The 23797-nt window shown below is 45.7% G+C and overlaps 1 protein-coding gene and 1 pseudogene across 1 annotated transcript in view; one reads left to right on the forward strand and one right to left on the reverse strand.

Moving 5' to 3' along the window:
• Positions 1-23797, reverse strand: part of LOC126272023 (CD109 antigen) — a 740173-nt gene that overhangs the window by 708081 nt on the left and 8295 nt on the right. The gene's annotated exons all lie outside the window — the stretch shown is intronic.
• LOC126274353 (5S ribosomal RNA) lies at positions 8503-8620 on the forward strand (annotated as a pseudogene).

Below are 23797 nucleotides of genomic sequence, written 5' to 3' on the forward strand. Positions count from 1 at the left end.
CGCCAAGTGTCTGTAGTTTAAAAATATTGCGGTGTCGACCTCACAACAATAGTAATTTTGCTTCCTGCTGGCATCAGCTGTCAAGGCTTAAAATTTCGTGACAATTTTTCTACACCCTGTACGTAAAGAAAGAGCTTCATATAGTCTTCGCTGTTGCATGAACACAGTCTGCACTGGAACGTAATGAGCGTAATTTTCGACATAAGTAACCAAAATATTATCACTTTAAATATTTGTTTACATCGTTTAGAATCGCTGTGTGGCACAATTACAGTTAAATAGACATTTTCTGACATGGTTTCATGGTAGGGCACCACCACTCCAGAGAAATTCCATCATACTGGGAAACAAAAAGAGAAAACTAACGTGAAGTAACACAAATGTATCTTAACGTGAGAAAGACGTCTGATGATGAACCTGTCGCTTCGAAACGGCTAACGGCGCTATCTATATAAGTAAATGGTATTACGAAAAATGGCTGTTTGCTGTTATCTTCTCTGCAACAATAAACCTGTAATTTATTATTATTACTATTATTACTCGAGCCTGATCAGTAAATAATCTCAGGATAGCCCAGGCTAAACTACTGCATTAGACTGTCAATCACTGAGATCACGTTACATATCTTCCACTAAACGAAAGATGTTTATCTTACATTTTCAAAAATGATTGTTACTTGTCACATATGGTGTTTCCAACGTTAATTGTGTATTAGTTTTGACAACCCTGTGATGAGACTAGTTGCAAGCCTTAGGTATGACACTTCAGCACAGTAGGGGGTTCGCTTCCTACTACCTTTCATGTTGGCGCCAAACTTCGTTGTTAATACAACATTTTTTGTGTGCGATCTCCTTTTTACATGCGCTACAGTTTCTCAGATCTCTCTCAGTAGATTGAACGTGGGCTTCCACCTTCCCTGTAGCTGATCTTACGTGAACACCCAATTTCGTACGGAGAACCTGAGGCTTGGTATTTTTCACTAATTGTTCCTGGACGGGAAATCTCAGAATGGACGAGCCATTAGGGGCTTCGGTATTTTCTCTACATGTAGTTATGATTCCATGCTGTCTTTCCGCAGAAAATGGGCTTTTGACAGAAAGCTTCACTTCTGCCAGTACCTCGTCTCCTACCTTCCAAACTTTACAGAAGCTCTCCTGCGAACTTTGCAGAGCTAGCTTCTGTAAAGTTGGGAAGGTAGAAGACGAGATACTGGCAGACGTGAAGCTGTGAGGACGGGACGTGAGTCGTGCTTGAGTAACTCAGATGGTAGAGTACTTGCCCGCGAAAGCCAAAGGTCTAGAGTTCGAATCTCGTCAACGCACACTCCGGTGCATAGTGAAAATCTCATTCGGGAGATGAAAGATGTGGTTTGTGTAACCCTGAAAGTAATGTATGTAGCGTTCCTCTACCATCTATGCTTCGCTATTAATAAGTCTACAGAGGTGTCCATTATCTTCTTCGCGGTGTTCTCTGCTCATCTCCGACGATCGCTAACACAGCTATATAACGTGGCTATCTCACATGCGTCCACTATGGTACACAAACTGTGATGTTTGTGCGGCCATACAGCGGATAACTGCCGACGGAGAGCTCTGCGGTCGCGAACAGCGTTGAGGAGCATGTCATTACGTGCGATGGGCAGCTCGTTTGCGACCGCGCGCGAACCATTCTCGGAACCACGCTCGGCGTGCTTTGCGCTGACAAACGCGGCCCGTGTGAGTACGGCTTAAGGCGCAACTGGCAGCGGGAGGGCGCGCTTTGCTGATCGGCCCATAGCAGAGCAGAGAGCGGCGTGGCCTTTACGGCCGGCTGGTGCTGGGCTCCGCCCAACACTGGACGAAGAACACCGCTCAGCAGCTGCGCACCGGAGGGTTTGTTCAGCGACAGAGCACTGGTATGTGCCTGCTTCTCGTCACCACTGCACCGTGTCCTCCTCTCTGTCACAAGGCAAACTCCTGATCATACAGGTGCGGATTACCAATGCATAGTTGGGCTATTATTGGAAAAACAGGTCTGACGCATTCCGTTATAATTAGAACTAATGGAAAATTGAAGAACTGATAAACACACGCGTGAATGAGTAAGGCTAGCTGGTACGTTTTATGGGAGTGTTACAGGAGTGATATGCAACATCAGACAGCTAAGGATTTTGCGCTACATAACATTGGGTCATGACGGAAAGGAAGAAAAACGAAAGGCAGGAACAAGTGGGACAAAGTCACATAGGTGCAACAGAAACTGGTAAGTGGCTCTGAGGATTAAGGGACTTAACGGCTGAGGTCATCAGTCCCCTAGAACTAATTAAACCTAACCAACCTAAGGACATCACTCACATCCATGCCCGAGGCAGGATTCGAACCTGCGACCGTAGCGCTCGCGCGGTTCCAGACTATAGCGCCTAGAACTGGAAAACTTGAAATGGTTAGGGGGATACCTCAGCGGAAGCCCTGGTAGAGTTGAGATAAACACAATAAAATGGGTATTTGAAGAGAATAGATGAGACGAGGGTGCCTAGGAAGACACACGAGATGAAGATCTGAAGGCAGGACATCAAGCGGGAAGCCAACAGACATATGGCGTAGCTAAAAGGAATGAAAGAGAGCATCCAGAGGAGAAGAGAAGAAGCGACTGAGAGGTGCAAGGAAGACGGGAAAAGATGGAGAGGTCTTAGTGCCAATCACTTACTGCCAGTGGCGGGATACTGTGCGACAGGAAGACGACGATTTTCATTCAGCATAATAATGTCTCTTTTTTCCAGACTTAGGTGGCGAAAATATCCGCCGGGGGTTTAAAAGAGCGATGCCTACGAAGAGAGATCCGAGCAGCTCGGTAATGCGGACTCAGTGGACAAACCGTATTCAGTAAAGGGAGAAAACAAAGACGACGCGATAGAGGACCCCGTTAGCACGCACACCGACGCCCTGGCACGTGTACATCTGTTCGTGGAGCGTGCAGGGCAAAATTCGTTTCACTATCCCCAAAGTGAGTTCAAAGCAGCTCACAGCAAGTACAGTGTGTTTAAACTGTAATTTTGTAAATAATTCGTCACTTTCCAGTAAGCAACGCATATTATATGCAATGTACTTTTACAAAAGTGACATGTAGGACGTCTTGTAGATACAGCTGTTGACTTGTCGAATAAAAGGTTACCTTTGTAAAGGTAAAACTGTGGTCAGCCGAAAGGTAGGTTCGAACGCCACATCGCCTTACTCGGTACGGGCCTGCTGCATGTGGCATGGTCTCGCCTACGTAAAACCTTCCAACAGAGTCGCTCAGCCACGGCGAAATGAAAACATGACATTTCAACTCAGAAAGACGGTGCAACTTGGCATTCCTCACAGTCACAATCTATTGCCGTTTTCTAGGGAGCCTTCGGGAGGCAAATAAGAAGGGCTTATTTTTATACTACCGAGACCAATATGTATCCCAAAGAGGCATAATGGCTTGTAGTACCAAAGCTCTTCCAGTGATTTAGGTTCTCATCTGACCTGCAGGGAGAAAAACCAAAATAAGGACATTACAGTGATTCGGATTCCCCGACCATTCCAAGTACAGACATGGAGCACGGGGGGGGGGGGGGGGGGGGGGGGGTTGGAGGAGGGGAGATGAGTGAACCCGGGTTCGCAGCCGGCCCTGCAGCCACGTCACATGGACCTGCCCACTGTACATGCCACGGCCCCGCAATGGTGGTTTCAGTACCCGCCAATGACAGCAGAGTGAGTGAGTGACTGACCTCACCTCTGTTTCCGTTATCCGACTCGGGTCGATTCTTGGACTGTTTGCACGCGCTTGTGACGACTTTAGCGACACTGGACCGTGTTTCTGAAGAACCGTTCACTTTGTGAACTCCGCCCTCATCGACCGCAGTTACTGCTCGTTCATTCCATCGGTCTCAGCATCACCGAAACTGTGAGCGATGACAAACTGTGTTCTACCTATACCAAGCAAGACAGAAAATATTGCATCCAGATCTTTGGAAACACTCAGCTCCAGGCTGTGTTGGCTTCGGTTACACAGCCTGAGGCTGCAGTGAATAGGCATCACTATTGTGGGTCGGCCGCTGGTATCCAACGGACGTCCAACAAGACTCACGAGTCCGTCGATCGGTCCGCACCAGTGGGCTAGCCCATTTAAGCTCGCACTGAGGTTGATCCCTGGCCCGTGGTCGAGTGGGAGGTCACCTCGGGGCGTGACAGGCGGCGAAAGACTTCCCAGGGAAGATTAGTCTGACAAACAGGTTCCAAGTGTTGTCTATGGCTGACACTGTCCCCCAGCCAGATACAGTCGCCTGTCCTGTTTCAGAGGGAACACCTCAGCCTGCAAGATCCAGGCAGTCACAGAGGGTGGGATTAATGGCAGTTGGGAGTTCAATTTGGTTTAAACAATAGTCGAGATCGCAAAAACACTTCTTATGACCTGTTACAGCTTATGTTAAAAGACATCTTCAGATTTTCTGAGCCTCCCTATTGCTGGTGGCTCCTCGTTTTTTCACGTGATACTGTGATCGTACCATCCTTTTCTTCCAGCGCCACTGTATGACATCTGCATCGCGTTGTCGGCAGTACTTGACGGACTACTGAGTTTCATTTCTTTCTGTCACTGTCGACTCACCAGCGGCTCCACACCAGAATACCGCTCTGCGGTAGCATATTAAGTGACAGGCACGCCGTTCCTTTGAGTTGTGGGAAGTCTGCGAGAGGCGCTGAACTGCTGCAGACGGCAATCCGCTGGACCACGAAATAGCACAAGGTGCTCGGGGTCGCCGCTAATCTCGCTAACGACCGACTGCTGGCTGGCACACCGCCGCAGACAAGAGACACCGCCCGGGCTCGCGGTCTCCGCGGCTTTCTCTCCGGTCTGGGCAGACAACCGGTCACGTCACGTGGCGCAATGGCGGCGCGGAGAAATGCATTTCTCAATCCGCATAATTGCTCCCCATTAGCGATCACTACCCTTTAACAAGGCAACTCGCGTCGTGCTGCACGCCAAATAGAGCACGGGAGAATCTGTGCTAATGGAAGCCACATTTGGAGCGATACCTGTACTCGGTGCTTAACACGCATTTACTGTTATACAGAGCGCACTGGCTATGACGGCCTCGCAACGAGAAATTTTCGCACGGTTGGTCTACTTCAGAGGTACTCTATTACAAACAGTCGATTAAACGTACGTGAGAAAATATTAGGGTCCCTCTTAAAGTCGAACACCGGAAGCCGTAGATGTTGCAGAACTGCTACCAGTCGGACACGTGACGCTCCACCGCTGACCATTGAAGAGAACCGACGGACTGTCACTGCATCCCATTATTGTGTGACTTACCTTCTACATTAGTTTGCAAGAGGAAAGAAAAGCCCCGACAGTTAAAGAGGACCTGCGGTACCTGCTTCCCAATTTGCGTGCATTCGGTATCGTCGGTACACTTCTGCGCTTTGAGTTGAAAGCTGCCACAGTTCTTCCTGTCAGAGACCTTCCTTCGCCGTACGAAGTATGGGTCCACGACAAGTAGCAACTTCAAAATACGAGGGTAATACCAAAATTAAGTCTCCTATTTTTTCGTAAGTACATAGACCTGTTTATTTCTACAATAGTTTACATCAGTTTACAGCTCGAACATTTAGCTATTTTTTGACATAATCACCGTTTCTGTTGATGAATTTTCGTAGACGCTGTGGCAGTTTTTTTATGCCCGTGTCAAACCAGCTCGCCGCCAAGCTGCTCAGAAAGTAATGAACCTCTTCTTTCACCTCGTCGTCGGAGCTGAATCGCTTTCCGGCCAAATGTTCTTTTAACCTAGGCAACAGGTGATAGTCACTGGGCGCCACGTCAGGACTATAGGGTAGGTGGGTGATTATGTTTCACTGAAACTGTTGCAGGAAAGCAACGGTTTGCCGAACGATGTATAGACGAGCGTTGTCATAGAGAATGTGTACGCCCTTGCTCAACATTCCTCTTCTCCGGTTCTGAACTGCCCGTTTGAATTTTTTCAGAGTCTCACAGTACCTGTCAGCGTTAATTGTGGGTCCCAGTGGGCATTAAGTCGACCAACAATACCCCTTTTAGATCCCTAAAAACGGTTGTAATGACTTTACCGGCAGACTGTGTTCGTTTGAATTTCCGCGACTTTGCTGAAGAAAGAAGCCACCACTGGTGTGGTTGTTGCTTGGTCTCGTGTGAAGTGGGATGCCCAGGTTTCGTCACCCGTGACAATTGAGTCCAAAAAGTTGCCCTGTTTGGCTGCAAGGCGGTGAGGAAATGCGCGGTAGCATCAAATCAATTCGTTGCCGCATGTGGTCCTCTGTCAGAATGCGTACCACCCATCTTGCGCACACCTTCCGGTAGTTCAATGTTTCTGTTAAAATTCTGTGAGCGGTGCTTCGGGAAACCTCAGGAATCACCGTGCAGAGATCATACAGGGTGATCCGCCGATCTTCACGCATGCTTTGCTCAAGCTTCAACACTGCCTCGTCAGAAATTGACGGTCTCCCGCTCCTTTGTTCGTGGTGAATTTCGGTACGACCAGCTGCAAACTCTCTACACCACTTACGGACACATTTGACATCCATGCACGACTCACCATACACTTCCGTCAATTGACGATGGATTTCAATCAGTGCAGTGCCCTTTGCGTTCAAAAAACGAGTAACTGCGCGCAATTCGCACTTCGCGCTAACATCCAACGAGAGCTCCATTCTGAACGGCTGCCAAGCCAAGACTGAGCGCCTCGGCGCGGCGTGCTCATGTTTACACACAGCGAGCGAAGCACTCTTCAAAACAGTGTAACCAACTGCCACACAAACAGAGTTCTGTACATATAAAAAAAATAGATCTTACTTTTGGGATTACCCTCGTAATACGATCTAGCTTTGCTGGAGACATTTTTCCTATGTTTATTCGTAATGTGTAGATACGTTGTGATCAACAATATAAACGACAACCATATACCGTATTCCTTCTAAAAAAAGTTATTAATTAGAAAGGTTTGTCATTACACGATGATATGCGTTTAATAGATAGGTTTTTGTATTTGGTAAAAATGTGAGGAATGACAATGCCAGTTTCGGGTCGCTGTACTCGGATAGCTATTGTCGCGGTAAAAATGTATGCTTGGAGACTCTACATTTCGACCACTTTGATCTGCCAGGCATACAAATAGGGGTAAATAACAATAGTGCCTGGTTACTGTCTTAATTTCATCAATGTATTCTTTGTATTTCTATAAAACCGTTATTTCGTTTTAAGATTTCGGCAGAATTGCAATCTTTATATCTTTGATACGCTAATAAATTGGTCACGCTTTTCTATATTCGTGTTAAGAAAATATCGTCGAACTGTTAACTCTTGGCGAGAACGTCAAAAAATTATAATCTCCAGCTTTTGAAGACCGATTTAAAAATGGAATTGAATAACCGGGGAATGTCTCGCAGTTTTGAAGATTTATTCGGGAGGAAGCCTTTGGAATCTTCCACGAATACAGTGTATTATAACAAGCTTTTCTTTCCTTTTTTGACGAACGACTGCTACATCGAGTATGAGCCACAATTTGAGATTTGAGAACGACGTTCGTTGAGAATCGTAACTGAGTGCTTAGTTACACAGGCTTCAAAATGTGCGTATAATAGCCGAAAAGTGCCGTACATAGTGGAACAATATCGAACAAGAGAACAAAGGTAGGTTCACACTGGACGTCATGTCACGTCATTTCACAGATAGCTAATGGTGACATGTTCATACTAGACGCGACGTCAACACCACGCCATAATTCCCAGCACTCAACAGCGAAAGTGAGGCTATGGAATGCCGCCTGCCGTGATAAAATGTTTGAAAGTAGTCTCACAACTAGTAATTATAGTGGAAGTTACAACAAATTTCATAGTGGATATTCTTGACTAAGGTTGTATGGTACATTTTAAACCTTTCAGAAAGCAGTATATGCTCGGTGGTGTAACAGTAAAGTGGCAGACTACGGACACAAAGGTCTGGAGAAAATTCTGTGTAGTTATCACTTTTTTCACTCCCTGCTATGCTTTTTGATGTGAAAAATGCCGACTTGCACCTTAATTTGTAGTGAAAGTTACGCTGTAGGTCCCCTAAGTTAATGGGCAAGTTAGTTCAAAGGCCGAAGGAAGAAAAATCCATACCACCCCCGAAAGGACTACACACAGAAAAGAAATCTTGGGGTGAACCCAACCTTCGGGCTGCTAACGGCTTTATCCTTTTCTCTTACTTTTTATATCGCTAATTAGCAATATCTTTCCAGTCTTGTTTTCTTTTTAACGTCGAACAGTGAATTTATCCCCCCTCAATGGAGATGCCAGTTTCACCACTGAAGCAGCTTTCATATTTAAAAGCTGTAAAGGATGTTCATTTATGTTCTTATTCAAGCACTGTGTGAGGATTTTCTTTGTAGAAGTATTGCAAAATCGAGAAAATGTTTCGCTTTCGATAGTGCCCGGTTCTTGTTGGATAATACTCGTAGGAATAATGAGTACTTAGGTAATGCTCGGCAACGGCCTTGCCGCAGTGGATACACCGGTTCCCATCCGATCACCGAAGTTAAGCGTTGTCGGGCGTGGTCCGCATTTGGATGGGTGACCATCCGGGCCGCCATGCGCTGTTGCCATTTGTCGGGGTGCACTCAACCTCATGATGCCAACTGAGGAGCTACTCGACCGAATAGTAGCGGCTCTGGTCAAAGGAAACCATGGTAACGACCGGGAGAGCGGTGTGCTGACCACACGCCCCTCCTATCCGCATCCTCATCGGAGGATGACACGGCGGTCGGATGGTCCCGATGGGCCACTTGCGGCATGAAAACGGAGTGCTTATGTAATACTCGCAACGTATCACAAAAAGCAGATTAGTAATAATACAAAGATAAAGAAGACAAAACAAGAATAAAACCCATTCACACAAAAAGAGGAAAGATCGACGACAATATGAAGAGTCGGCAGACAACGCCAGCGTCTCGTCAACGTCAAGACGTTCTGTGGGGTATCCTTGATGCTGACGCTCGGAGTCGTTCGCGGACGGTCGGTGTCAATCCTATCACCTAGAGTATATTCAGGAATTTCCACGGTGCAGTGGAGCGTGCGCTTATTGGAACCTTCCCGGCAGAATTTGGATCGTTTTTACCCGACACACTGTGCACTCCCATGTAAATAGGCCTTTATAAGAGGGAGGTTGTCTTCTACAACAAGAGTGCCGCCGATCTTTAACACACCCAACCATAGGAGCGACCATCTTGGGCGGACGCCCTCATTCCACAAAACGCCGCGGAATCGCGTGGGCGACTAGAAACTATGGTACACCGAAGCAATACCCCTCCCTCTGCCGAAACTACCTCCTCAGATTATTTACCGATGCAGTCTGCGGACGTCAGCCACACGGAGTTTTCGCTCCCCGCTGCTGCCCTCAGTTACAGCAGTGCAGTTTCTGAGAAGCCTCGATCGCTATGAGAGACAAACGTGGCGGAGAGTGACGAGCGCTCAGGGTCCCGTTACACTAATGGCGGCGAAAGCCACACTTCTAACTTCCAGTTCAGGTCCACGAAGTTGCGGAGCTTGGTCCCTGTCTATATTATTCTTATTTATTTATTTGACGTGATCTGAATAGGGTCATCAGGCCCCCCTGACACCCGTAAAGTGCTTTTTTTAACATCATGGTTACCTCAGAAAGAAACATCACAGTTACCTACGAAACAAACATCGTAGTTACCTAAGAAAAAACAATTTTAATATGACAAATTATATGAAAAGGATCTGAGTGACTATACAGTAAAAAATACTGTCTATGAACGAATAAACCTAATGCGACAGTATTTGAACTGTTGCTGCCACAGCTGCGACTCAGAATGATAGCGGTGGTAATAAAATTAATAATGATAGTGGCAGATATTAAAAGAATTTATGGGTGTACAAAATGGATGTTTTCTGATATAGCGAATTCTGGGAAAAGAAATTTAAGGAGACAGCCAGCGCCACCTAAGAACACTGGGAAACAAGATCCGGCTGCAAAGAAGGATGTACCACGGTGACGAGTGCGTACAGGGATACTGGTAATCGTTACGGTTCTTTCCTAAATATGTCATGAACTGTCGTTTGCAGCTCCATATGTTATTCAGTTCTCTAATATAATGCGGGAGGTTATTCCAGAGTCGGGTTCCTGCTACTGAGAAGGTCTTCCGAGAAAGTGGCTGAAAGATGGTATGGGACAGGAAGGATTTTGCTCTGATGTCATGTCGTTCACAGAAGATCATTAAGGCAGAAGAAAGATATGGGAGACAATGTACGCTGATAAGACAGTAAGGAAGACGTAACGCCGCGCGGGATTAGCCGAGCGGTCAAAGGCGCTGCAGTCATGGACTGTGTGGCTGGTCCCGGCGGAGGTTCGAGTCCGCCCTCAGGCATGGATGTGTGTGTTTGTCCTTAGGATAATAGAGGTTAAGTAGTGTGTAAGCTTAGGGACTGATGACCTTAGCAGTTAAGTCCCATAAGATTTCACACACATTTGATTTGAAGACGTAACTTACATAAATCTTGCACTCGTCTGCACGCGGCCAGGATATCCGTGCATATGATGGTAAAATACGATTAAAGAGTAGATCATCATAGATGTATATACCAGAGGCATTCACAAGCAGTTCCAGCCAGGAACTGTGAGCTTTCGCGGGAAAGGCCTTGTACGATAGCACCACTGTATTCAGCTACTAGGAGTATAAGTGTTTACCCAATTTCTTTTTCAGGTCAGTAGGGAATAGTTTTCTATATATCTGTAGGACACAGAGATGCTGATGTCCTCTTGCACACTGAAGTTACCTGTTCAGCCCAATTTACATTTTCACTCTTTCCTGAAGGAGAGAAGTTGATATCTGTCCCATTTAGGGGCTAAATATAGTATGGATTCCAGATATTTCGGGCTAAAGAGCCTAGAACGACCACCCAATATCGCTTGGGTCTTAGATAAGTTGAGCTTCAACCCTAAACGCTCATTTTGATAGCGCACACCGATAGCTGTCTTCAGGTTAATTTGTTTCGCACTGAGATACAACGGAAGGTCATCAGCGTATATGAGGTATCTGCAGTAGGACGAAACTGATGACACATAACTTACGATCAACGACAGGAGTATAGGACCTAATACCGAACACAGTGGGACGCCTGATACTACCTGCCTCGATTGTGACAGTACAGCACCAAACATGACGCACTTCTGGCGAGGCGTCGGGTATGAGCGAAACCACCGTACTGCACTTGGTGAAAAACTTAAGACTGCTAAGTTTCGCAAGTAAAATGTCGAAGCCGACAGTGGCAAATACTTTGCTGATGACTAAGAAGCACGTGATAGTTGCCTATAGTCCAAGCATGGCCAGCTTCGCATCATCTGTTACCTTTTTTACGGCAGGCGTTCTGCTGCGATTCTTATGGTACCGCTATTAAGTTTCATTCTAGTAGGTTGCTTCTAGTTATGTACTTCGTTAGCTGGTTGTGAACTACGCATTCTAAGGTCTTGGAAAAATGGCTCAAATGGCTCTGAGCACTATGGGACTTAACTTCTGAGATCATCAGTCCCCTAGAACTTAGAACTACTTAAACCTAACTAACCTAAGGACATCACACACGTCCATGCCCGAGGCAGGATTCAAACCTGTGACCGTAGCGGTCGCGCGGTTCCAGACTGTAGCGCTTAGAACCGCTCGGCCACCCCGGCCGCCAAGGTCTTGGAAAGTGCAGAAAGAATGCAGAGAGGTCGGTAGTCAGAGGGTGCTGTGGGAACGTCCATTTTTGGTAGTGGCTTAACTATTCTTGCTTCCAGGCCCCGGGAAAAACACTTGTGGTCAAGGAGCGGTTGAAGATACCTGTGATAGTGGGCACCAGTGGATCAATAATACGCGTCACCGTTTGGACTGTGCTGGCATGGCGACCAGTAGATCTGCTACGAGTAATGGCTTTCTTGATCGTACTGCGGGTGACATGCCTTAGAAAGACTTTTTCGTGGCTACAGTCGTTTACCCGCATGAAATAAATCAATCAGTGTTTCGTTTGCGGTTCTACTGTGGTTGCAGGTAATGTGAAATACCGGTTCAGTTCTTCGCGTGAGAGTACTGGATCAGCTGCATCTTTCGCTTTGCCTATACCAAGACCACGAAAGTTTGTCCATAGGCCATATAGTCTATTCCTATTGTCGGTTAATGAATGGGCATTCCTGAGTTTTGCATTTCTCACAGCCTGACTGACCGTTCTGCTTCAGCTTGCAAGCAATGTAATTCTCGGGCGTGATGTGCTGTTTGTATACTGCGTGAGTTACCCGAGTTGTTTTAGTTCATCGGCTAGCCAGGGTGTGGGTTTCCTTCTTAATTTTCCGGTCTCCAGGGTAGCATATTTCTCATATGGTTGAGTAAGTTTGTTAACGAATCCATGAAGTTTTTCGTTTATGTCCGGGAAGGCAATGCGAGACGTCTCCCAGACTATTTCTTGCGCCTCATTAGCAAGTTCAGATTATTAGTGCACTGGAAACACACACTCCTTATGCATACAGACGTAAAGACGAGATTGAATTTTCTCGTTTTGAGAGTAATAATAAGGTCGATCTGGTTTAACTGTAAAAGCCATTCAATGCGATCTTGGTTGTTGAATGGACTTCACAGGTAAAGATGAGACTGTCCCATCTCTATCACAAAAAGCTGCTGAGGGATGCATGTTGATTGCGTATTAAGATTGACTGATACTGGCAAAAAGGATGTCATCAGCATGCTACACTCTTAGGTTCTATTATTGTAAGTAGGCTGTTTAGGTTTTTATGTTGGTAACGCAACGTAGCGCTCTGTATGAAAATCGCTGACTGTGCTGTGTGCAGTCTGTGGCTGGTTGGCATTGTTGGAATATTCGCTATTGTAGTGTTGGGAAAAGCGCGTAGCGTTGTGCAGTTGGAGGTGAGCCGCGAGCAGTGGTGGATGTGCAGAGAGAGATGACAGAGCCTTGAACGGACGATCTGGACGTGTGTGCGTCAGAAAAAGGAAATTTGTTTAATTGGGTGTCACAAAATTATATATATAATGGCTTTTGAACGCTATTAAGATAAATACATTGTTTGTTCTCTATCAAAATCTTTCATTTGCTAACTATGCCTATCAGTAGTTAGCGCGTTCAGTAGTCAGAATCTTTTATTTAGCTGGCAGTAATGGCGCTCACTGTATTGCAGTAGTTCGAGTAACGAAGATTTTTGTGGGGTAGTGATTCATGAAAGGTATAGGTTATTGTTAGTCAGGGCCATTCTTTTGTAAGGATTATTGAAAGTCAGATTGCGTTGCGCTAAAAATACTGTGTGTCAGTTTAGTGATGATCAGAATAAGAGAAAACTGACTGAGTACGTTGAGTTTTACTCAGCTGTCTTTGTATCAAATAACGTAGTTTACCAGCACAGTAATTCATAATTTTTCTAAGGAGACGTTTCATTATAAATCTGTAAAAGCCAATGCCTTGTGAATGACTACTATTCTTACACACAGTCAATACTGTGTTTCAGCTCTGGGGACCAAAACATGGACACCATTTGCAAACAACACGGAAATGTCTGACTATTAGTCACGCTCATTGTAAAGATTTGTTTAAAAAATGCATCAGTTGAATACTCCTACTAATCAGCTGTGCAAATCTCGAGAAAAAAATTGCTAACCATTTCTATAATACTGTAGTCCCATTCATAACCATGCGACAAGACTTATATTGCACTTATAAAGGACAGTTAAATGAAAGCGAGACAGATGGAAAACAGTAAATTGCTTAGCATTTTAAAAATATCCATAATTGTTAGTACAGTCACCCATTGCGAGACAAGGGGGCCTTATCTTCATGGAAGAGCGTTTCCAGCCAATTGGCTGAGGAATCTTTATTGAACCGAGGCGTGCATCTGTTGGTCCGAAGAAAATCTCCGGCCGCGAATGTCTTCCTTCAGGGTTCCAATAGCACGGGGAAAGGCAGGGACTGCATGTACGAAGGATGCAGACTGGCTGCCCACATGTTGCCAAGGTTGTTTCGACGAAGCTTCAGGTTTGGTGGGACGAGGCCCGAAGAAAGGCGCTCGCAGCCGTCGATGTGCTTCTGACGAAAAGGCACACGTCTGGATACAAGCACGTAAATGTATCAACAGTTGTGGCGACTACTTGTTTAGATACTTTATTCCATATGCCTCGTTTTCATTTGACTGCGCCTTACACGTTTATCAATGGAAAACGCTCAAACACATTCTATCACAGAATAAAATTGTATAATAAATTGCCCAAGGAGATGAAAAACGTTACTAGAATAAGTCTGTTTAGAAATGCATCTAAAACATATTTCTTAAGTAATAAACTAAAACTAAACTCCTCCCGAACAGGCCATGAAAACCCAACGGCACCGACCGGCCGCGGATTCATCCTCAGCCCAGAGGCGTCACTAGATGCGGATATGGAGCAGTATGTGGTCAGCCCGACCGTGTGAGTTTCCGAGACCGGAGCCGCTACTTCTCAATCAAGTAGCTCCTCAGTTTGCCTCACAAGGGCTGAGTGCACCCCATGCCAACAGCGCTCGGCAGACCGGATGGTCACCCATCCAAGAGCTCCCAGCCCGACAGCGCTTAAACTTCGGTGATCTGACGGAACCGGTGTTACCACTGCGGCAAGACCGTTGACCTTTCTTAAGTAATGCGCACTGCAAAATTACGGATTGCTTACGGGAAACGGGCAAATACAAGGCCAAGTCACATTACGTAACACGATCACAATGTACTGGTTGTACAAGGAAACCATGATCCAATATGTATAATGCATCACAGTAATGTCTTGTCAGTCTCCCGAGATCAACATCTCACTCATGATGAAGAGATGCTGACTGAGCTTTTCGCGCGAACTGTGGGCACTTGTTCAGTAGAAGACAAGTGTTTCACGGTAGCGAGGATGGAGAAGTGCTCACAGCACTTACGAAGTTTAAAAGTTTACTCGACTCTCTTGCTTAGAACGCTCCCTCCTGTCATATCCCTGAACACTGACCATTCCTCCTGCGATAACCTGTGTATTCTATGCCTATGTATAATCTGAGCGATTTACTTTCAGTTTATTACAATGACAAATTCTCTATCTTTTTCACATAATCCATGGACGATTAAAAAAAGTATTTTGATTAATTTATCCTTCTTCAGTTGAGCCAGAATAAATATATGGAGCACATAAGCAGTCAGTCCTTCTTCCTTGTGATTGCACAGTTGACGCGACACCGGCCTCGGTGGTCTGTGCGGTCGCGGTTCGAACCCTGGAATACGGGTGGTGGCTGAAATTTTCACTGTCAGCGAGGTGAGGTGGCGGTGTAAATTTCCCGATCACCACTCTTTGCGTCAATGTCCACGATTAAATTTCAAACCTCTCCCCAGTGAGAGCATGTGACATTGTTGTGGTAATCCATCCGTTGGAAGAGGACTTAACTTCAGCAGCCGCCTTGTTACTGTTCGGAAGAAGTAGGCTCTGTACCGGCATCGGATTTCACCACCACCACCACCACCACCACCACCACCACCACCATGCAACACACAACACGCATCCATCACACTCACCTGCACTCCACATATACACATAAGGCAACTCTCACATACCCGCAAGGAACAGGGTCAAAGCGATAAAGAAGTATACCCCTTCCAACGGGCGACTGAACCCATCCCGCGGGATTCAAATGGTTCAAGTGGCTCTTAGCACTATGGAAGTTAACATCTGAGGTCATCAGTCCCCTAGATCTTAGAACTACTTAAACCTAACTAACCTAAGGACATCACACACATCCATTCCCGAGGCAGGATTGGAACCTGCGACCGTAGCAGTCGCGCAGTTCCGTGCTGAAGCGCCGAGAACCGCTCGGCCACCACGGCCAGCTTACCCGCGGGATTCCCCAGCCAACAACGCCACATTTTCACTGACCTGACAATTAAAGCTGTTTCTCGCAAGTGGCTTTCTGCTCTGCGAGCACCTCTCATGTTTGCGCATAGCTAGACTGTCACTGTGTCCATGACGTCAGTTTTCTACAGTCAGTGCTGGGCGTGGAGTTCTGAACTTCCGAGTACGTTGCACACTGCGCATTTGTTACCATATATCGAGCTTTTCGTGAAAAGGGTAGTCCCTCATAACCGAACTTCTGCCGTTCAGATGCCAGACTGCACAGCAGACAGCTCTCACAACACACACAATTTTGGCCGCTGACGCGCAAACGAAAATGGCCACTCGGGAGAGACGAGACTCACTTGTCTCGTGTAGTCACTTGATACAAAGTCGATGGTGTAAAAGGAATTTCACGCTGTCAAATGCAGCCGTGCACAACAATAACGCGCTGCTACAACTTTTTCTTTCTAATTCAAGTCTCCAGATAATGTGTTCTGGTGGGTAGAGCATAAGTTACGCTTCATCTCGAGTTGCAACGCTAATCACTGGAACTGCAGAGGAAAACCGAGTCGGTATCCGTTTTCCTCCTGGTGGCCACACCGCTGAGAACAACACGTCAAGGTCGCCGCGACAAGCAGTTCCCAGCTCAGCTCACGCTGCAATCCCCCCCACCCCCCCTTCCATGACGCATCGCATCGCCTTACGAGATGGCACATCGCCAACTCCAAGGGCTCGCCTTAATTACTGGCAGACACTGGAACACACACACACACACACACACACACACACACACACACACACACACACACACACAGAGAGAGAGAGAGAGAGAGAGAGAGAGAGAGAGAGAGAGAGAGAGAGAGAGAGAGAGAGAGAGACTGTAATTGTCAATATGAAGACTGATTTTAATACTACAGAGCTATACAAGACGTACCGCTGATGAAAACTGACTTCCGCTGACGTTATCTTCACATAGCCGTGGAGGAAGCAAGCGATGGATTGAAGGGAATTTGATCTTGAAAGATCACGAACACAGGTTCGACACATTCCAAATATAAAAAATATTGTTTCCATAGTTCACGCTTACGACAAGCACCAGAACAGGTGGGCATTGAGGACTAGCTCACTGTCTTATTATCTTGAGAATAACCATCGCTTCCAACGTGTTACAAGGCACAACCATAAACGTAAAAATGGTATGGCCTTGCTCTGTTCGTCAATGGCATTCATAGCGTCGTGAACAATACTTCCCGGTATTTAATATCTGAAAAAAAGACACACACACACACACACACACACACACACACACACACACGTAGTTTTCAAACTATAATTTTTCCTGCATGCTTTCCTCTCCGCTTGCGGATGAATTCTTCAACAGAAGTCAATAATGTAGATAGCTCCCAGGATTAATTTTCCACATCGCACCGGAGTACGAGCTGTTTCCAAGCGTTGTTGCATATTAAAAGTCTGAAGTGCACGAATTAGAACACGGTCCCTTGCCTGCAGCGAGCGGGCAGTCTTCCCGAATGTGTTATTCTGACCCTACCACCACCCATCCCCATAGCGTCGGTTACACCAATACATTTCTACTATTTCCAAAGTTCACAGTTCTCATGTATATCTTGAAAAACGGTTTACAGTTCCGTTTCATGTGAAAGTTTTGTCTCACTCACAACAGCGACAGTCAAAGAAATTAGCAGAAAAATCAATGGAGAGGTAAAACAAAATCTTACACGAAACCTACACATTTGGGGAGCTTGCAGTTTTACCTTCTGAGAGAGGCGTCGCAAATGGTAAAAAGCTTGCACTTAGAGAGAGGTGCTCATCAGCCAAAGCGCATGCACGCCGATTTAATGTTTCTATTCTAGTGCTCTAGGAGTCCGCCGCTCGTGGTCTCGCGGTAGCGTACTCGCTTCCCGAGCACGGGGTCCCGGGTTCGATTCCCGGCGGGGAACAGGGAATTTCACCTGTCCCGAAATGACTGTTGTGTCGTCTTCATCATTCATCCCCATTACCGTCGGAGGAAGGCAACGGCGAACAACCTCCATCAGGACCCTGCCACGTACGGCGGTGCGGGTCTCCCGCATCGTTCCACTACGCTCTGTTAAAAAGCATGGGACTTCATTTCCATCGTTCCATGAGAAAGTCTTAATCGCTCCTCCTTCATGACCTTCGTACCCAACTCGCCTCTGCGCGGGAATCGCTTTGCCGTTGTGTCGTCCTGAAGTTCTGAAATGGCCAAAATGTAACGAGTCGGAAGTGAGGTTTTTACAGCAGGATCTAGAAATGAAACGAAATGTCGTGTGGCTAGGGCCTCCCATCGCCTAGGCCGGTCGCCTGGTGCAAGTATTTTGAGTTGAAGCCACTTCGGCGAATTGCGTGTCGATGGGGACGACATCATGATGATTAGGACAGTACAAAACCCAGTCGCTGAGCGGAGAAAACCTCCGACCCAGCCGGGAATCGAACCCGGTCCCATCGGCATGACAGTCCGTCGCGCTGACCACTCAGCTATCCGGGCGGACAGGACTTAGAAATGAAACGGAAAGACTGCAGCATACGCCCATCGTAGTACAAGGAACCGCCACAAATGTTAAAATTGTGGGGCCCGCTCTGTTCGTCTATGACAGTCATAGCGTTGTGGGCAACGGCACTCAGGTCCACAACATGTTCCTCGACTTTCCGAAGGCTTTCGATAAAGTTCTGACCTTTATGAGATCTTTCACAGGTTTAATGGCTTCCTTCCAAACAGAATCAACACATTCTTTATAGGAGGGAATCGGCGTGTGTCGAAGTAATTCCAGAAGTACCCCAGAGAGTGTTCTAGGGCCGTTAGTGTTTGCAATATATATAAAAATGAGGTGGGAACCGTCAAGGCTCTTCACGGACGATGATGCTGTCTACAGGACGGTTGCAACGCCCAAAGGCCTGTGAAGCTCAGTACTGCCTGCAGAGCACCAGCTGCTGGTGCAGTCACTGGCAAATAACCAGAAAGCGGAAAAATGCGGTCCATTACTGTTCGGTGGCACTATTGGTGGATATTCACTGGAAACAGTAACCACAGTAAAATTCTACGCGTAATTGTCCGGTACGACCGCTAAGCGGAATGACCACTTAAGAACTATAACAGTTGTTGGAAAAGCTAACGTAAGTGGAAGAATAACAGAGAAACTTAATTCAGCCACGAAAGAAGTCTCTTAACAAACCATTCGTTCTATCATTTCTTTGTGTCAGCTGTAGCAAAACCTTATGTCTATTCTTTTTATCCTTGCTCTAAAGTTACAATGCATATCTCTAATATTTACACTTGTTGTCCTCTGTATGAAAACATGCGATCATGACTGAGTTCCGTATGCTGAACTCCCATTTGATTTTAACTTTTCTCCATCACGTACAGATTCATCTGGATATCAATTTCTCCTCTGTTACGGCATATACAGGGTAATCAGTTGCAAACGCAGCCGCTTTCGCTGCGTGCAACCTGTCGGCTAGGCCGGTTGCTGTGCCCGCGGCGCGGATGACGGAGGGGGGGAGGGCAGCAGTTAAGGTAGGTCTAAAAGTACGGTTTCTAACACAAACAACATAAAAAAACTTACAAGAAAAAAGAAGAATGTAAATTACTGACGAATATTACGCAAGGAGATGCTGGAACACTCTCTCTCTTCGTTGTTCAAGCATTTCTGACTCCTGTTTACGATACTGCTCATTACACTCTGCACTTCCCTCAGAGCAATGGCTCAAATGGTTCAAATGGCTCTGAGCACTATGCGACTTAACTTCTGAGGTTATCAGTCGCCTAAAAATAGACTTAATTAAACCTAACTAACCTAAGGACAGCACACACATCCATGCCCGAGGCAGGATTAGAACCTGCGACCGTAGCGGTCGCTCGGCTCCAGACTGTAGCGCCTAGAACTGCACGGCCACTCCAGCCCGCCAGAGCAATGGCAGCAATTTCCTGACTAACGTTAGTCTTAAGTTAATCTAAAGTGTGCGCAAATGATTTGTACATCTGATTTGCATACTCTCTCTTAAGGTACCTCAGACATAAAAATCGCAGGGAGATTAAATCGGTGGAACGAGGAGCTCAATGTTGTTAGTGACAACTATACCTTGAAACACGCAACGTCACGAATTTACCCATAGTGAAAAGTCCGCTGTACGTGCCGTCGCAGTGTCTTCCTCGAATGTCGCTGTCGCGAAAGCACGTTATCTCTGAGTTAACTGGCCAAAAACAAGCCGCAAAATGTTTTCCACACATCTCTCAATGAACTGTTTCCGGGAACAGCATAGGACCTGTCATTCTCTCATCGCTGATATCGCACCACTCTCCAATTTTTTGATCACGCGGATATGCTTCGTGTATTACTTTACGCTCTTTAGAAATCTTACAACGGTTATTTTGTGAATTATCCACTTAGGTCCGAAAAGGACGTTAGGTGAGGGTCAATTTCTCCGTCATGCACGATATCCGAAATCCATCCACAAAACTGCAAATTTTTTGCAGGGTCACGTGGTAAATGGTTAATGCGCTTTGTAGCCGTCTGAAGGAGCCATTTGCTGAGAAACATGTCTAACTAACTTTCTAGGCCTTTTCAGAACACGCCCAATGTTGTCCAGAGTTTTTTTCTGTAATTTCTGTACGTGACTGTTTCCTGTCAAGAACACTTCCTGTTCCAAGAAATTTATTTACCAGTCAATGAATCGTACTCAGATTAGGAACCTGAAGATCGGAAAATTCCTCTTGAGATGATCTCATTACTGCTCGCGCTGATTCTAAACGACAAGTATGAATCATACACGAATACTCTTTGGAGAATAGAGTACTTGTATGTCGCCACTTCACTTGAAATACTTTCACTTCATACACTCTACAGCGTCTCCTAACAAAGAAGTGCTACCTGCGCAAGATTTCTACACAAACGCCCCGCAGCGGAAGAGAAAAAAAGTCCCCGCCAGACAATTCCACTGGAAGGACAGAATTGAAATCAGTTTCAGTACACATGCAACAGAACAACTTCCTCCTGTACGTGTATTCCGATATCTACGTTTGTCTATCTAGTGTTACCTATAATAAACAGAAGTCACACAGTTAGGCCTCGTACTGCCAACTGGTGAGTTTTCATTCAATTTCGATGAACGACTGCTTGGGCTACCCGTAGATGCTGCACTACATCGTAACAGCAGTTACTACGGCACTGTGCGTCAGACATATGTGCAGTATATTCTGTCTGTAACTACTGTAGATGATGTCTAGACAACGTGTTGATAAACTCAATATGTTTTGTTACATATGTGGAGAATACACAGTGAAAAGCCTAGGAATAATCTCACTCCTCTAGTTAAAAAGGCACACGAGTTGTATTTTGGCTGCAAAGTTCAGGGCTGGACTGGAATCCTCAAGGAGTTAGAAAACTTGGTCGTCCCAAACAGACCTAGAAAAGGACGAGCGATAGAGAAGCAACAGAGGACGGGAAAACCTGGAATGAAGTGAAGAGACTAGCTAGAAATCGTACCAGGGGAGGAATTTCGTCACGGCGCTATGTTCCAGAGGGCACGACAGAAACTAAGTCAAATACAAGTGAAATGGTATTTCGCAAACTCAAAACTTGCTATTCAGTATCAGAACATGTCCTCAGCCACGCGGCCAGTTCCTCACGATGTTTCTGCACCTCCTACGTCACCAAGCGATTGGACCATTGGTGAACAACATATAGAGACGCTATCCGACAGCTGTGGGAACGGAACAGCACATCACGTGTTGGTCCGGATTCCCAATATTTGCCACCACAATTAAACCATTACTTCATCGCATTACGCAGGGAGAACTTAACGACCTCTGTAGGGACTTTAATCTCACACAGGCATAACAGGAGTTACTGGTTTCGCGATTGTGTGAATAGAATTTTCTCGATCAGGATGTTAAAGTGACCTCATGTAGGAGTCGGCAAGAGTGAGTCTGAAAGCTATTCCTCTTCTTCCAATGAGTTTGCGTGGTGCAGTGACATCAATGGTTTGTCTGGAGGGCAACTCTCATCTGGTAGTTACATCAGCCACAATGTTGTCAGAGAATGCTCGTCCTCGCATATCGACTACAGACAAAATTTATATGTTTTAGTAAACTGCAGGAAGACGCAGGAAAAGATCCCAGAGTTTGTGTCGTTCATTGGAGGTTACAATGTATTAGGAAAAGAAAGTTCATTGAAACAGGAAGTGAACAGCAATGAAATCCTAAGATCAGACTGGAATACTTAACGTAATGGTGTCGTCGATTTATTGCAGTAAACAATTTGATAGTATCTATCGAGGAATGTGAATTCAAAAAAGTTCAAATGGCCCCAAACACTATGGGACTTAACATCTGAGGTCATCAGTCCCCTAGACTTAGAACTATTTTAACCTAACTAATCTAAGGACATCACACATATCCATGGCCGAGGCAGGATTCGAACCTGCGACCGTAGCAGCAGCGCAGTTCCGGACTGAAGCGCCTAGAACCGCTCGGCCACAGCGGCGAATACGAATTAATGAGTTTGAATGTAACCAACAAAGGTCAGTCAAATATGGTAATCGGATGCTTTTATGCACCGCCTGGGGCAGAAGCTGTAGTGATAGAACGCTTCAAAGAGAACTTGCAGAATATCGTTAGTAATTTTCCTGAAATTGCCGTCGTAACAGGGGATGACGGGTATATAATGGGAGCGTTATGCCACCATAACTGATGCAGAGACAGGGGTTCCTTTGACATTATTCTGAATATATACCCCGAAAATTTCGCCGAGGAGATAATCAGTGAACCAACTAGTGAAGGTAATGTCTTAGATCTCCTAGCAACAAACAGACCAAAACTGAAATAGAATCAGTTAACGTAGATCAAGGTATCAGTGTTCGTAAGACCGTAATTGTAACTGTGATTACGGGTTTCAAAAGGAATGTTACGTAAGGCAGGAAAATATTTTTGCTTAGAAAGAGCGACAAGACAGAGATTGCAGAGTGTCTAAGCAGCCAGGATCAAATTTTCGGTGCTCAGGACGGAGCTGTGGAGTAATAATGCAAGAAACTTTAAAAGCATCGTTCAACACGCCTTTGACAAGTATCATCCGAGCAACGTCCCTAGCGGTGGGAATGACCCACAGTGGCTCAATAGCCATGTTATAGAGAACTGCTACATACACAAAGGCAGCTTCAAGAGAAGTCAAAACCTAGCTAACAAACAAAATCTGAACGAAGCGAAAATGAGCGTTAGGAAAGCAATTAGAAAAGAGTTCAATGGCTTTGGAAATAAAACTCTGAACCGATCTGAGTGCAAACCTTATGAGATTTTGGTTTTCTGAAAATTCAGTTAGAAGTTCGAAATCCTCCATTCAGTCGCTCAGTGACCATACTGGCACTGAAATGCAAGATAACAAATGAGGCCGAAATATTAAATTCGGTCTTCCGAAACTGTTTCACCGCAGAAGATCGTAAGACGGTCGCTCCTTTCAACCAGCACATGAACGCCGAAAAGGCAGATACTGAAGCAGCCGATCGTGGGACACAAAGTACGATTGGTTAGCAGTATAAACACGTCAGGGCCAGATGAGATACCTGTAAGATTATACACACATTACGTGAAAGTGTATCGTAAAACGCTGGAGCAACGAAAGGCACCTGGCGACCGCAACAAAACTTAAGTCACTCTCGTTTTCAAGAAAGGTCATAGGACAAATGCAAGTAATTATCGGTTGACGTCAATCTGTTGTAGAATTGTTGAACATGTTTTATGCTCAAGAATTATGACATTTTTGGAGAACGAAAATCACCTGTACAAAAATCAACATGGATTCCGCAGACAGCGGTATCGAGAAACTCAGCACTTTCCATTTCCGCAATATTTGTAATGCAAGTTTTAGATAC

This window comes from Schistocerca gregaria, chromosome 5, assembly GCF_023897955.1.
Source record: "Schistocerca gregaria isolate iqSchGreg1 chromosome 5, iqSchGreg1.2, whole genome shotgun sequence".
NCBI lineage: Eukaryota > Metazoa > Arthropoda > Insecta > Orthoptera > Acrididae > Schistocerca > Schistocerca gregaria.